Source organism: Equus caballus, chromosome 2 (assembly GCF_041296265.1).
Source record: "Equus caballus isolate H_3958 breed thoroughbred chromosome 2, TB-T2T, whole genome shotgun sequence".
Classification (NCBI taxonomy): Eukaryota; Metazoa; Chordata; class Mammalia; order Perissodactyla; family Equidae; genus Equus; species Equus caballus.
Window position 1 is genome coordinate 35,655,523 of NC_091685.1, and position 15,158 is coordinate 35,670,680.

At 54.7% G+C, this 15,158-nt stretch overlaps 1 protein-coding gene and 1 long non-coding RNA gene across 11 annotated transcripts in view; one reads left to right on the forward strand and one right to left on the reverse strand.

The window, feature by feature from the left end:
* Nucleotides 1-15,158, reverse strand: part of IGSF21 (immunoglobin superfamily member 21) — a 242,185-nt gene that overhangs the window by 179,422 nt on the left and 47,605 nt on the right. The window lies entirely within an intron of this gene.
* On the forward strand, nucleotides 1,863-7,772 carry LOC111772435 (uncharacterized). The gene is made up of 3 exons (XR_002806304.2): nucleotides 1,863-2,070; nucleotides 6,997-7,291; nucleotides 7,664-7,772. It is a non-coding gene; the product is annotated as an uncharacterized lncRNA (long non-coding RNA).

Consider the following 15,158-nt stretch of genomic DNA (forward strand, 5'->3'; position numbering starts at 1 on the left):
TCAAGGGCCGGTCACTGGCCAGGCCCTGCTCTCAAGACACTCACCCATTATCTCATCTAGTCCGCACCACAATCTAAAGGCCCTTCTTATTATCGGCACGCACAGAGTTTGGGCTGCTCAAGCCCGAAGACCCTGGGCCAAAACCGCGTTTGGGTCCATGCTTGCGGTCCTCTAACTAAATGCACTGTCACATCGATGTCACAGCCGCGGTTAGACAAGAAGCTGAGCGGGGCTGTGGCTCCCGTCTATTTGGCGTTGGGCAGAGCAGTGCACAACTCACCATGACGTGGAGGATGTGGCTTCAGAAATACCGGGCAGGTGGTACATGGTGCCAGACAACCCCCCTCAATAACTGAGGGCATCCCAGCTCCTGCAGGCATCAAGCTCTGAGCCGGGGACCAGGAGGAGGGGACGACAGGAGGAATGCCCCTTCTCTTCCCTGGGGAGCAGCTGCGGCTGGCAGAGGGGAGCGCTGAGCCTCTGGTGACTGCAGGAATCACAGGTGGGGAAACGGAGGCCCAGAGGGCAGGGGTCTGCACAGGTCCCACAGGGCAGGCGCTTCAACTGGGGCCCCAGCTCCTGGTCATCTCAACACCCCCAACTCCCAAAAGACAGCCTAGAAGGCTCTGGGGCAGACAGGAGTCGGAGAGGAAACCATCAGCCTCCTGTGCCCTCACCCAGCCTCTGCACCTTCCAGACCCCTTCTCAGCTGCACCTTGGACTTTCCACACTGGGTTTTACCGAGGGATGCTGTCTGGGGCCTGCCTGTTTGTCTTTCCAGACCTCAGCACCCCCAATGGTGGAATGAGGTGATACCTCCCCGTATGGAGTCAGGGGGACTCAACAACCCAATGTGGCAGGTACCACGACTGTCGTAGCTCCCACGTGCCAGAAATGTCCCATTCATTCATTCATTCTTCAACAAATATTTACGGAGCGTGCATGGGATGCCAGGCTCTGCTCTGGATGCTAAGGTCACAGTCCTCACCCCTATGGAGTTTATGGTCTAGAGACCACAACCAAGGAAACATCGAAACATATTAATATATGGTGTATATGGTACCATAAGTTTGTATTTGTCACACAATGGGATAGTAGGAAGTGATAAATACATTAAGAAAACTGAGCAGAAAGGGGACAGAGTGAAAGGTCAGCAAAGACCCCACTGGGACAGCGACATCAGAGGAGAGACACCAAGGAGGCGAGGAAGTGAGGGACGTGGATACCAGGGGAGGGGAGAGGAGAAACCCAAGGCCCCGAGCCTGCGGTGTGCCTGGAGCTTCCTGGAACCAAAGAAGTCGGGACAGCTAAGGCAGGGTGAGTTACTCATAATTATTATTATTACTTTTGCTATTGATTGTAATTTATTATTATTCCTCAATGTAATACATGACCTGCGCCTAAAAGATGGGGTCCGAGCTTCCAAATCCAGGCAAGCCTTAGGCGGTTCCAGCTTCCCTGGGGACCCTCTCCCCCAGGATGCTCCTCCTCACCAGCTGCCGCTTCCCTGGGTCGAGCAGCAGCCCCACCCCAGCCCAGGACAGGGGACCGACTCATTCATCTGGGCTAGCAGACATGGTGCCTGGGGCCCACGAAAACGTTCTAATTTTGATTCCTTTTACGTCAGGGGGAACACAAGAACGTAATAATAATGAATATATAACCATGAATCCAGCTGGGATTGTATTTGCCTTTATACCAATGAGATCATAAATTATACATTTTAATACTTTTATATGAGGAAGGGGCCCACGGAGGCGACAGTGCCAGGCTGCGAGAGTCTCACTGCCGCTGCTCTGGGGGAGGGGGGCGGGCGTGGAAATTTGCTCCTTGCTTTGGTCGCCCCCAGGCTGCCCCTTGGCCCCTCCAGGACCTCGGGCCGGGAAGGCTGGAGCTCAAACCAGCTACCTGTTGAGCTGCCAGGAGCCTCTGCCACCTGTCCGGCCCCCTGACAGATGGAGCCCCCGCTCAGCTCAGGCTCAGACAGGAACCGGTGACCGATGGCCGGCTGCTCCCTGTCCCCTCTCCCACGAGCCACATCTCCCGGACGGCTGCTGCCTCCACTTCTTGGTGAGTCCCCCTTCCTTCCCCTTAAATCTAGGGAAGTGGTGATTTAATATTAATATTTATTCATGCACTCAATTCTTTCCCTGTTAAATAATTTCTCAGCTGTCGGAGGCTTCTGAAGGCTAATTTAAAACAGGTGTCGTGGTTATGTAACTTATGCCCTCAGATCCTCAGAGAGAAGGGGGGACCGCCTCCCCGCGCCCACCACCCACCCTGCTCTGAGGGGGCTGGGTCACATGGACACACCGTCCTCCACGAGCCAAGCCCCCAGGGTGGGAGATGGGGAGACGCCCACACCGCTGGCCGGCTGGAGAGGCTTCCAACGTGGCTTTACTCCAAAAGGGAGGAGGGGCTGGCAGGAAAGGGGACGGGGGAGAAAACGAGAGGAAAAGGACATTCGAGGTGGTGCTGAACAAGCCGGGCACGTAGAATAACAATAATAGGACAACAGCTAACACGGGGACAGAATTTAACATGTGCCTGGCACCGTGCCTTGCGTTTTACACATAATAACTCATTTAATGCTTACACACCTAGTGAGTTCCGGACTATCATCCCCGCTTCACAGGTGAGGAAACTGAGGCAGCACGAGGTTAGATAACTCGTCTGATAGCACATACCAGTAAGAGGCGGGTCAGGGATCTGAACCCAGGAAGACAGAGAGGTGGCTGACCCTGAGTCAGCCTCTTGGTGGCCAAAAGGCCTCTGTGAGGTTCCACTTTGTGTAAAACGGAGGAAATGCAGCTTAATTGCAAAGAGTTATTAAGAGGGTAAGAAGAGCTGGGGGAACCGGGCTGCGTGCATCTTTAGGATGCGTAGAGCAAGTCATCAAGAAATGGACGGAGGTTGACACACAGTAGGGGTGCAGGAGACATGCTCCCCTCCTCTCTCCTTCCAGCCCGCACTGCATGTTCTTCTCTCTCTCTCTGTCTTCCTTTCTTCTCTTTCCCAACAACCTCACACTTCAAGGTTATGTCTGTCACAGCTGATTGAAATCTAAGTGATCGCTAAGCACTGGCCAATGACAGCTTGCAAAACAAAGGCAACTCAGTCCCACTGTGGCCAACTTCCCACCCCTCCAGCCTGCGACTCTGGCATGTTGACTGTCTGGGGGGCTTCTCAACCATAACCCCTGCCCCGGGGATAAGCTGGCTGATCCCAGGGCTTCTCTATCCACCCCCAGGAGGAGCAAATTCAGATTTTCACTGTCTTCTCCACCCATCAAGAAGCTTGATTTGCTATAGGGTATATTTTGAAGACAACAGGCATATTGAATATGGCTTTTCAAAGTACTTGTGCCACCTGCCCCAGTCCGTTCTCGAAGACACAGCATCTTCCCTGGCACAGGGACATTGCTCTAAGGGGAGGGAATTCCCAGCCGGAGTGATGAGAGAGGAGTAACACAGTCATTCCTCCGGCACTATGCAAACCCATGCAAATTAATGAATGCAGACCACATCAATAAGTGCATTTGTAAACGAGAGCTGAGGGGGCAGAACGAGGCAGTAATCAACTGGAAAAAAATATCAGAGAAAGCTTGTAAGTGGGCAACGACCTGTGTTTGTTTTATTCACATGTGAGGTGAGTACAGACAGATTCCTATGTATGCACCAATGTGTGTACACACACACAAACATACATTCGCACACACGCGCCCACAGTTCTTGCCAGCCATATCTGGTACGTTCTCAGAACTCTGTTGGACTGTTCTGGGCCGAGACAAAACTGGGAGCCTTGCACCTCCTGCCGGGTGGCCTGGGCCCTTCAGACAGCGTCCACTGATTGAATTACCCCTGGCTCTTGATCCTCTGTGCCACCAGAGCCCACGCAATCCTCAGTTCAAGGAAGGGCCTGTCTCCAAAGTTCACCGACAAGTCAGCTTCTCGGATCAGGCGATACGTCTTCCCGGAGAAGAAATGCCGGTGGATGCAATAAAGAAAATCGTGCTGAAAGCACAGACTTTGAGGATGGTGCACTTCAGCAAGTAACTGAGCCATTCGCGTCCTCCTCTGTAAAAGGGGAGTGAAAATATCCGCCAGCCTCAAATGGGTTGAAAAATGAAAGGACATCCAGCGCGTGTCTAGTGCCCAGAACACAGGAAGCACTCACTAAACCGCCGCTGTGGCTGGCGGTGTCACTGCTAATGCGACAGCTGCACTGCTGTCATTGTGGATGGGTGTCAGGTCCTGGGGTGTTCCCCAAAGTCCCCTCAGGCCTGGGGGTAGCTGACAAGGTTTTATTTGTATTTGTGGCTACCAATGATGGGAAACACTTTCCTTGGGGAATTGCTCTGTATCCTAAATTCTCTGTGGGGACCCCTGCACTCCTCCCAGCTCACCCGGAAAGAGGACGCAGGCCCCCCAGAGCACCGGGTGGCCAGGAGGTGGGAGGGAAGGAAGATGAAGGCAGGAAGAAACTCCTGATCACCACTTACATGCTGATTCTCCGCATCAGTGGGAAAAGGTTTTCTCCCTGGGAAATTCATCCTTGCAGAGCACCTGCCAGGTGCCACGAGGTGCCCTCCTTACATGGCGTCCCTCAGTCTTGATGACAGGCCTGAGAGGTGGGCATCACTGCCCTGTTTTCCAGGTGGGGCCTCGAAGGCTCAGGGAAGCAGTCAGTTACTCTCAAGATCGTCCGTCAGAGCCCGAGGAGGCCAGACTGGAATTCAGGTCCCTTGGGCTCCAGAGACCACGCTCTTTCCTTAACTTTACCGCGATGATGCCTCCAGGTGTCTAAACAATGGAGCCCAAGTGTCGGGTGTCCACAGCTCCGGCGTGTGTAAGCCGAGGGTGCCCCCAGCCCCCTCCTGCAGTTATCCGAGCAAATGAAGAATTCTGTCTTCCCCAAAGGAACTCCCCACATGACGCTGCCTTGAAGATGCTCCCTGTCCCCACCCTCGAGACGCAGCCCTCGGCCTTGCTCCTAACCAGGCTCATTGCTGTGTGTCCATACTTAAGGCCTTGGACATGTCTGAGCCTCGTTCTGCAGGTTCATAAGGTCCGGGCCAGTCATGGAGTCCTTCCTCCTCCACAAGGAGCGGGGCACACACTCAGCGGGGCGAGCCCACACCCAGAGGGTGCTCAGGGATTGGCAGAGAGCCAGCATCCTACAAATGCACGGGTCGGTTGGGAGTGGTCTAGCACCAGGAGCAAGGACCCGTGGCTGGCCTCTGCCAGGGCCCCTGCGCCCCTCCTCCGAGAGGGCTGGGAGGATTAATATTAGCACAATCATTTTAATCAGGGTGTGATTAACAGGCGCATGCATAATTCACGGGCTCTCCCCTGCCTGGCTTGGCTTTGGGAGGGGGCAGGGGCCGGCAGCAGCTCATGCGCTCTCCCTCCACCTCACCTGCCACTCCTCGGTGCTGGGGGAGGCACCTCCACGTGGCTGGGCCGCTGGGGAAGGAGAGTTGGAGCAGCCCGTGCTCAGGGGACCCCACACAAGGGACCGAACAGAGGGAGCCCTCCTCTAGGTTCTCCCCAGGACACTCTAGCCAAGAGGGAAAGGCGAGGAGGGGAGGCCCCAGGCTGCCCTTAACCTTGGGGTCCACCTCCCGCCCCCTCACAGCCCCCATGTCCCCCTAGGGGCTGCCTTGTTGCTCCATGCCCAGCTTCCCCTGAATCCTGCAGGCCACCCTTTCTCTCTTCGCTCCTATCTTCTGCTGCGGCTAACTCCACACACTTAGTCCCCACTGGGTAAAACAGGGGCTATTATTTGTCCTACATCCGCACCCTTCAACCTCAGATTTCACCAAGTGTCAGAGCTGGAAGGACCTGCTTACATCAAGCAATCTAATTGCCTCCAGCGGAAATACAGCCCAGGGGGGCGAATGACTTGCCTGAGGCCACAGAGCACATCTGCAGCTGAGCTGAAACAGAATTCTGATTTTGGGGGGGCCTGCCCCATGGCTGAGTGGTTAAGTTTGCACGCTCCGCTTCAGGCAGCCCCGGGTTCACGGGTTCGGATCCTGGGCGCAGACCTAGCACCGCTGGTCAAGCCACACTGTAGAGCATCCCACACAAAACAGAGGAAGACTGGCACAGATGTTAGCTCAGGGACAATCTTCCTCAAGCAAAAAGAGGATGATTGGCAACAGATGTTAGTTCAGGGCCAATCTTCCTCACAAAAAAAAAAAAAAAGGAAAAAGAATTCTGATTTCTTGGACTCTCAAGACAGAGAGCTTTACTCAAACTCCAGATGAGGGTCACACAGATATCTGAGTGTGTGTTTCAGGGGTGCAGGGCAGGGGTAAGTGCTGGGAGTTTGAAACCTGGCTTGGCCACTTGCTGTGTGACTTTGGACAAGTTACTCATCCTCTCTGAGCCTCGGTCACATCATCTGCAAAACGACAGTGATGGGATGGGTCCCCCTGAGGGGGCTGTGGCGATAAGAATAGTGCAGAAGCATCTAGCCTAGAGCCTCATAGACCGTAAGTACTCAATAAATGGTATCATTTGGCTCCAGATGGGCCCCCAGAAGCAGACCCAAGACAAGGATTTCAGTGTATGTAGGTTATTTTGGTTGGGAGGGGGCGGTCCAGAAAACTCCATCAGGGCCCTGGAGGAGCCAGACTGAGTATGTCAGCAGGCAGCTTACCACGGTGGGTGACAGGCTCAGTCCCCTGGGCGGTGACCTCTGGGAACCAGTGGCAACACAAGCCTGTGGGGTATCCCGCCCGAGGGGAGAAGGTGCCGGGCTGTTGGGTGGGAAATGGGCTCTGCCAGACAAAGAAGGCCGCCAGGCACAGCAGCGTGCTCTGCGTGAGCAAGCCAGGGGATGCGAGTGGTACCCACAGCATCCGCTCCACGGTTAACCAGCTTCTTGCACCACCAGGGGCGTGGGAGGGACTCCCGGGTCTGATCAGCACTTCTCCTCGCGCCTTCAGACCCGTGCATTTCGCTCACTTCAAAGCTTCCGTGTCGTCAGCAGGAGGAAGGGCGGCAATGAAGCATGAACGTTTGGGCGAAGATAAAGGAAAAACTGCCCATCTGGGAAGATGCTGGAATGCTGGCTACGAGGATTTGGGGAACATGTGGGATTCCCTCCCTGGAGCGCCTCGGGGGTCTCTGGTGACACAAGGGAACCAGAGAGGTTTCGATCGAGGACCTCAGCAGCACAGACCCCAGGGCCTGGGCATTTCTGCATTCCCCGCAGGAACACGGTGGTGAGAGGGACACACGAAGCCACGGAACGAACACGGCTGAACTCCCCGGAGCACCAGGTGTGTAAGGCATTATTTTTACACTCAAATAAACCCAGAACTGGTATCTCCTTATGATCAGCAATAAAAAGGAGCTAACCACTGCTCCACACAACCACATGGGTAAATCTTGAAAGCATTACGCTAACTGAAGGAAGCCAGACCCAGAGACATAAACCAGGTTTCCATTTACAGGAAATTCTAGAAAAGGCCAAACCATGGCGCCTGGGAGCAGATCAGGGGTCGCCTGGGCCCAGGGGTGGGGACAAGGGGGCATGAAGGGACTTTGGTGGGGATGGACGGGTTCTGTATCTTGATTGTGGTGGTATTGACATGACTGCATATATTTGTCAAAATCCCTCTAATTGGACAAAGTGGGTGACTGTTTTGCAGGTAAATTCTGCCTCCAATGAAGCTGATTTAAAAAAATAAGGAACATGAATAAACCCAAGGTGTCTCAAGGTGTCTTGTGGATCAAGTCACACACAAACCTTCAAATTCAGGCAGATTTTCTTTCTTTTTTTTTTTTTTTTTTGAGGAAGATTAGTTCTGAGCTAACACCTGCTGCCAATCCTCCTCTTTTTGCTGAGGAAGACTGGCCCTGAGCTAACATCCATGCCCATCTTCCTCTACTTTATATGTGGGACGCCTACCACAGCATGGCTTGCCAAGCAGTGTCATGTCCGCACCCGGGATCCAAACCGGCACACCCTGGGCCGCTGAAGCGGAACGTGCGAACTTAACCACTGCGCCACCGGGCCGGCCCCTCAGGCAGATTTATGCCCAAGTTCCAGCTCTGTCCCCTTGCAAGCTATGTGCTAAAGGACTTGGGGCGAGTCCCTTCACCTCTGGGCGCCTAAACGTTCTTGCATGTACGATGGTGCTATGGACTGAACCGTGTTCCTCCCAAATTCATGCACTGAAGCGCTAACCCCCAATGTGACTGTACTTGGAGACGGAGAGGTACCGTTAGCAGCTGAGCAAGAAGGTGCCCGTCTAGAAGCCAGGAAGGGAGCTCACACCAGAACCCGGCCAGGCTGGCGCCCTGACCTTCCAGCCTCCAGGTTAAAGCCACCTCGTCTGCGGTACGTGGTTATGGCAGCCTGAACTGACTACGGCAAAGGGGATGCTAATTCTGTGGCACGCTTGTGCGGATGACGTCTGGTGATAAGCACAGAAGTGCCGTGCTCTGGGACACTCAGGTGCTCAATAAACTTTAATTATTTAATACAAGGTGTTAGGTACATATTTTCCAGCTCAGATAACAGAAAATATCAACTCAACTTGGCTGAAACAATATCGAAAATGTATTATATCACCTAAGATGTCCTGAGCTGGGGGGATTGCCGGGGCTGATTAATTCAGTAGCCCAGACCCTCGAGGTCCCAAGTCTCATCTATCTTTCTTCCCTGGCCTTTTCAGCCTGTAAGCTTAGTCTCCCTCATGGCTGCAAGATGGCTGCAGCAACTCCAGCCATCAACGGCAGACACTACTCTGTCCTGGGAACGAGAAGAGGGACCACTACTTCCCATGTGCCTCTTTTTATTAGCGAGATAATCCTTTCCCAGAAGCCCCTGCAGACTTCCTCTCATTGGCCAGAACTGCGTCAGGTGCCCATGACTCCACCAATCACTGGCAGGGGAACAGGACAGCGGCGATGGGCTCAGCCTTAGATGAATCAGGACTCGGTCCTCGGGGCTGGAGGTGGTGCCTCCTCCCAGGTCCCCATGGAGGAAGGAAGGGGGGATTCCCCAACAATATTAAGCTCTTGTGAGAAAGGAGAAACGAGCAAGAATGGTCGTTAGGAAGGTGACCAAGAGAGCTTGTGACAAGTAATAATAATAACGGCTTTGTTGATGAAGTGTTTATGATGGGGATCGTGCGTCGTCTCCCCTGGCAGGTGCTATGAATTCCTCTTTTACAGCAGAGGAAACTGAGGCTCGGAGAGGAAGAGCCACGTGGCTAGCGAGTGGCAGAGCCAGAACGAGAACTTCCATCCTGAGGATGGAGCTCTCTAGCGCTCTGCCTGCTCCTCCCTCGGCGCGGCTGTTCCTTTATCTGTAAGAACTTCCACCCCGGCCGGGGGTGCACGGACCATCAGGGGCTGCCCAGTCCAGAGCAGAGCCGAGACGACTCCCCTCCGGGTTGCCGTGGAGCCTGGGCTCCCCCACTCTGCCCCCAGCCCCCAACTCCAGGGCGTCCGGCGAGCCCCACCCGTGGGTCTTGGGCAGAGAGAATGGTTTCTTAGGGCAGCAATGGGGGCTCCCTTCTGGGCTGCTCTCGGCACCATGGACAGACTCTCACTGAGCCTGGGAGCTTCTGGAAAAGCAGGGGCCTTGAGGGCCTACGACCCGCTGACCCCTCCTCGTGGGACACCTGGATGGAAACCTCTCGGGAGCCGGCCACGTCCACTCTGTGCACAGCCCGCCTCCCAGCGCGCCTCCGTGGCAGCCTCTCCGGCCGGTCTGCATGTCTGCTCCCTCCTGCCTCTCCTTCACTGTGCCTCTCACCCGAACGCCCTCCTCCCTGTTCCCTGCATCAACTCCAACTGGACCCCCTTAAGTCCACCTTCTCCAGGAAGCCCTTCCTGATGGTGCCACCTACTCTTGACCTCTCCTCCCTCTGAATGCAAGGACACTCATAGACAAGGCCAGTGCGGCCCAAATCTGCAGCCTGTTAGAATAGCGGTTGGGAGGCAGTGCCCAGTAAAGTAAGATTTCCCCAGCCTGTGTGAGAGCCACAATAGCAGTGTGGTTAAAAGCATGGACTCTGGAGTCAGGCAGCCTGTGCTCAAATCCTGGTTCTGACAATTGCTGCTGTGCAACCTTGAACAAGTTACTTAACCTCTCTGTTCTTCACTTCCCCCACCCCGTAAAATGGGGATAATAACAGTCCCTATTCCCATAGGATTGTTGTAAGGATTATATGAGGTTAAAAAAAAGCAAAGCAGATGGAATAAAGCCAAGCAAGTAGACAGCATTGGATACAGATGAGGTATCTTTACCTATTGAATCAGACTCCTTAGAAGTGAGACCCTGGACTCTATAATATGTATCATCCCAAAGGGGTTTTTGTAGCCAGCCAGCAAGGGGTCAAGGTTGACCATTCAGGAGACACTGATCTGTCTTATTCTAGAATACCTATTCAGAAGTGCTCCCTTTTGCCAATAACCTAAGACCCCACTCCTCAGCTAGATGGCTGGTCCCCAACCTCTCTTTCTCCCCTCATCTCCCTGCCTTGTCCCCGCTGTTGCATCCTTTCATCCAGGTATAGGATCCTCCAGATGCGGCATCTAGGTTCGGTCATGCTCTTTGCCCATGCTGTTCCTTCTAACTGGAATGCCGTTCCCTGCCTTTCCCGCCATGACAGCATCAGTACCGCCCCTTCCAGGCACCTACTGTGCGCTGGGGATTAGGACAGACCCTGGATTTCAACACACAGCTATGCAACCCCAGGCCCGTCCCTTAACCATGCCCCACAATGCCTCACCAACCCATCTGCTCCGTGGAACCGCTCCTGCTCCAACTCCTGCTTGTAGCCGGCGCTCACGAGACCCTGCTCCCCTCCCGGCTTACAGCCCACCCACTTTCAGGTTCGTCCTCCACACCCACCAGACTGGCAGCTTATCTCTGGCACCAAGCACCCACAAGGGGACCCCAAACTCTCCAGCACCAGGAACCGCACTTACAATCCTTTCCCCTCCCTGGCACCCTGTGATTCGCAAGCTCGCCCTCCCTACCAAGCAAGCAGCACGTGCTCCCTGGCAATAAGCTCATCTTCCATTTTTGTTAATCAGGCAGAACTAACTGCCAGCGAGCACTCCCTACCCCGGGCTGGGGGGCGGGGGGCTCCAGCTACAAGCAAAGACATCTGCTAACGTGTCCAGCTGTGCCCCGGCCCCGGGTTGGCAGAAGTAGCAGAGGAGGCGCTGATTTCCCTGAGGACTAGCTCTTGGACCCTCGGGCCACCTCTGTGAGTCGGGAAGAGCCAGAGACCCCAGCAAAGACCCCAGCAAACGGTTGGCATCTCAGGCAGCGTCGGAAAGAGGGGTGGAGGGTTGAGGAAAAGAAGAAGGGAGAAATATTGTCTGAGTTTTGTCTTCAGCTGCTCCCGGGCAGAAATGGAACTCCCCCAGCTCGGAGACTTGACTTCACAGCCCTCTGTTCCTCCCCCAGCCCCGGGGCCTGACGCTGGACCAGATCCGGGGAGCTGCTGCACGCAGCCAGCGGACCAGCCTGGATGGGAGTCCCGCCTGTGGGGATCTGAGCCGGGAGCGTCCCCCTGGGCTGTTGGGGGTCCTGAGCCCCCTGCTGAGGGACATGGAGAGAATCGCTGAGTAAATAGCAATTCCCCTGCAGCCAGCATCGCTCATTAAATATTAACACTGTCCATTTGCTTGTGCGTGAGTGCGCCCGCTGGGTGAGCACCATTCCCTTGTCTGCAAACCCAGAGAAAAGCTCTGAGCTCTCTCTGCCCTCCTCTCCTGTCTCTGTTTTTATAACCCCCACGGGCTCCTCAGTCCCTCAGAGCTGCCCCCCAGAGCCGGCACCTGCCCCACCCCAGCCCAAGAGCCTCGTGTTTCACACTGACGGCCTCGATGCCAGCCCCAGGGGCGGGGTTCAAATGTCAGCTGTGTCACTTATGAGCTGCATGACCTTGGGCGTGTGACTGAATTTCCTCAGTTGTAAATGGGTGAGACACCTTAACTACTGTGTAAAATCGGGGCTCTGATGCCATAACATGTGTAGAGTGCCCGGCACGAGGTAGGTTAATTCCGACACTTGGCAATGTCTTTCCTCTTCCATCCCCTGCCCCTCACGCAACATGAAAGGGTAATTGAGGAAAAGGCTGAGTTAAATAAGGAAGAGGGGCCGGGAAGACAGAGTAATGGGGTCTCCCGGTGCATCCAGCTGTGGTGACATCATGGGGACCCAGTTGTCCAGCTCTGGGCCAGTCCCTCTGTCCTCAGCCCCCCTCACCAAGTGGCAGTGACTCAGGCTGCAGGGGCTGGGTTCTGTACTGCTAAGAAGCTGGACGCCGAGCTGAGCGATGCCTTGATATCACAGCGATTCCTATTTACGCAACAATGTGTGTGTGCAGCGTGCCGCGGAGTCCTTAAACTGCCCAGTACCAGCCATAAAAGCCCCCATATATCACGCTGAATCCCCTTCCTGGGCAGTTTAGAAGAATGAGAGCTGGCTTAATGGCAGTGTTTAAGGGTTATTAGATATAAGCTAATGGCCAGATGCTCTTCCGTGGTGGGCAGAGGGGCGCGGAGGGGGCTCCGGCGGCGGCAGCAGGGACCCTCCTCGGAGTTCAGAGGATTTACTGCATCTTCACCCACCCCCCCCACCCCCCGCCCTCCACAGATAGCAGGGTGGACCCACTGAGCCCTCAAGTTCTCCTCCAGCCCCTGGGAGACATTTGGGACCGTGATGCTGCGCTGGCTGGTCCCCTCCTATGGATGCCATCTTTAAAAGAAGAGCAGATGTTCCCACGATAGACGTGACGAAGGCGTTTGGTGGACCTGCCGCTGGGAGAGGAATGTGGGACCTCTGGCGGAGACACGGCCCTGGGATTCACAGCCAAACAAAATAATTCAGAGTGGTACCCAGGCCCCCTGGAAAGTGAGAGTGTCCTGGCCACCCAGCCCTTCTCGCTGTGGGGAACAGAGAGGGCATTTACTGGGGGCCCCTCCTCTCCTCTGTATCAGCAGGGATGGGGGGCAGAGGTGAGACCCAGCACATCCCCCCAACCCCAGATCTCGAGGAAGAAGCTACAAAGTGAGTTTCTAGCAACAGCTGAAAGCAGGGTGTCCTTTTCTCCTAAAAAAAGGAGCCAGAGATGGTACAGCATAACCCAAGCTTGCTTAGCCAAATCCACTCCGCGTGGGACAGGAGGGGACGCAACAAGGCAGATGGCGGGTGGGGGGCACCGAGTCCATTCACGGGGTTTGTGTTCACTAGGGTCCCCCCGTCTGACCCTTTCCCAGCCAGCACGGGCCGCCTCAGTATACTAGGCCAGTAATAGCCTCTGTGGACCTCTGCAGGTTTGAAGCAGGAAGTAGACGAGATAAAGCGCCAGGCATCGAAGTTCTGTCCATCCCACTGCTCTCCTGAGCCACCACTACCCAACGTGGCCCCGTGGACCGCTCCCCACCGTCCTGCTGACATCTGCGGTCACCCTTGTCTCCTGTTTAGGACACGGGCTTCTCAGGTCCGCAGCCACCCGTGCCAGGCTGCGCCCTCTCCTTCTGCGGGCTCAGCCTCAGCCGGGCCGCCTGTGATCGGCCCAGTGGGCGCTGACATGGGACTTGGACGACGTTTGCTCGCTTGTGTGGCCCTTCACTCAGCGGCGTGAGCACCTACAGGCTCGGGGCCGACTCCAAACACACCCCAGCTCTGCTTGTTTCAGGGGAAGGGGTCTGTTTCCCCAATGGATTCTCCACGGCACCTCCCGCCTCTGACCACTCCCATCCTTTCCAGACTTCTCCCAGAGCGGACAGAGACTCCATCAGTGATGGTCGGTGGTCTCTACTTTCTGGCTCCCGGCTCCTGCGTGTGCTGGCTCCTCCCTCCAGCAATGCCCTCCCCCTCACCCCTCCTTTCCACCTGCAGAAAGATGTGCCAGCACCTCTGTGAATGCCTCCCTCCCCTGTCTTGGCTGTGGAGGACCAGGGGGCCTGGCCCGTGGATTCCAGCTGCCCCTCCAGACCATGACCCTGAGACCAAAGACTCGGACGCACTCACCTCTGCGTCCCCCTCCCCTCGTGCCCTGCGTGTCCCAGATGCTTGATAAACACGGGCCGTTATTCATAAAGTCACAACAGCTCCAGCAGACGGAGCCCCTGTCACGGGCCAGACACGGCGCTCCACGTTTTATAGACATCATCTCATTTCATCCTCACAGCCGCCCTGCCAGCTCGCTATTATTAGCCTCATTTACAGAAGCGAGACTCAGAGACAGCGAGAGGGACTCGCCCAAGGTCACGCTGCTGCCTGGTAAAGAGCCAGGACTTGAGGCCGGGTCACTGTGACGTCACAGCCTGCCACGCCCTTCCCTCTGGACCACACCGTCCCAGAAGACAAATGCCGGGAACAGGGCAGAGGCAGACACTCAGCGTCCTAGACCAGACCGACCTCAGACAGCCAAATTCAGGAATTTGAGGAGGGCTTATGAATAGTGAGAAAAATGCACAAGTAAGGTTTAAAAACAAGACAAACAGAGAAAAATATGTGGGACTCTGTTATGGGCTGAACTGTGTGTCCCTGAGGTTCGCATGTTGAAGTCCTGACCCGCAGTATCTGAGAACCTGGCTGTATTTGGAGGTCAGGCCTTAAAGAGGTGATTAAGTTAAAACAGGGCCGTTAGGGTGGGTCCTAATCTGATCTGATGGGTCTCCTTATAAGAAAAGGACATTTGGGCACATAAGAGAGACACCAGAGACGCACGTGCACAGAGGAAAGACCACGTGAGGACACAACAGCTGTCTGCAAGCCAAGGAGAGACCAAATCTGCTGACACCTTGATCTTGGACTTTCTTGAGAAAAGAAGTTTCTGTCATTGTGGGCATCCAGTCTGCAGTATTTCATTACGGCAGTCCCTAGCAGACTAGTAGCATCTCCTATTACAAATTATATCCTTAATAAAATAAAAAGTTCCTAGAAATCAATAAGAAAAAGACCAACAAACTAATATTAAAAATGGGCAAAGAATATGATAGATATTCACCCAAAAAGGAGATACAAATGATACATAAACATATGAAAATATGCTCAACCTCATTCATGCTACAACTGCTCCAAGATATCGTCTTTCACTTATCAGATGGACCAATTTCCAAAGGGTTACTAACACCGTGTTACCAAGATTGTGGGGGAATATGGGG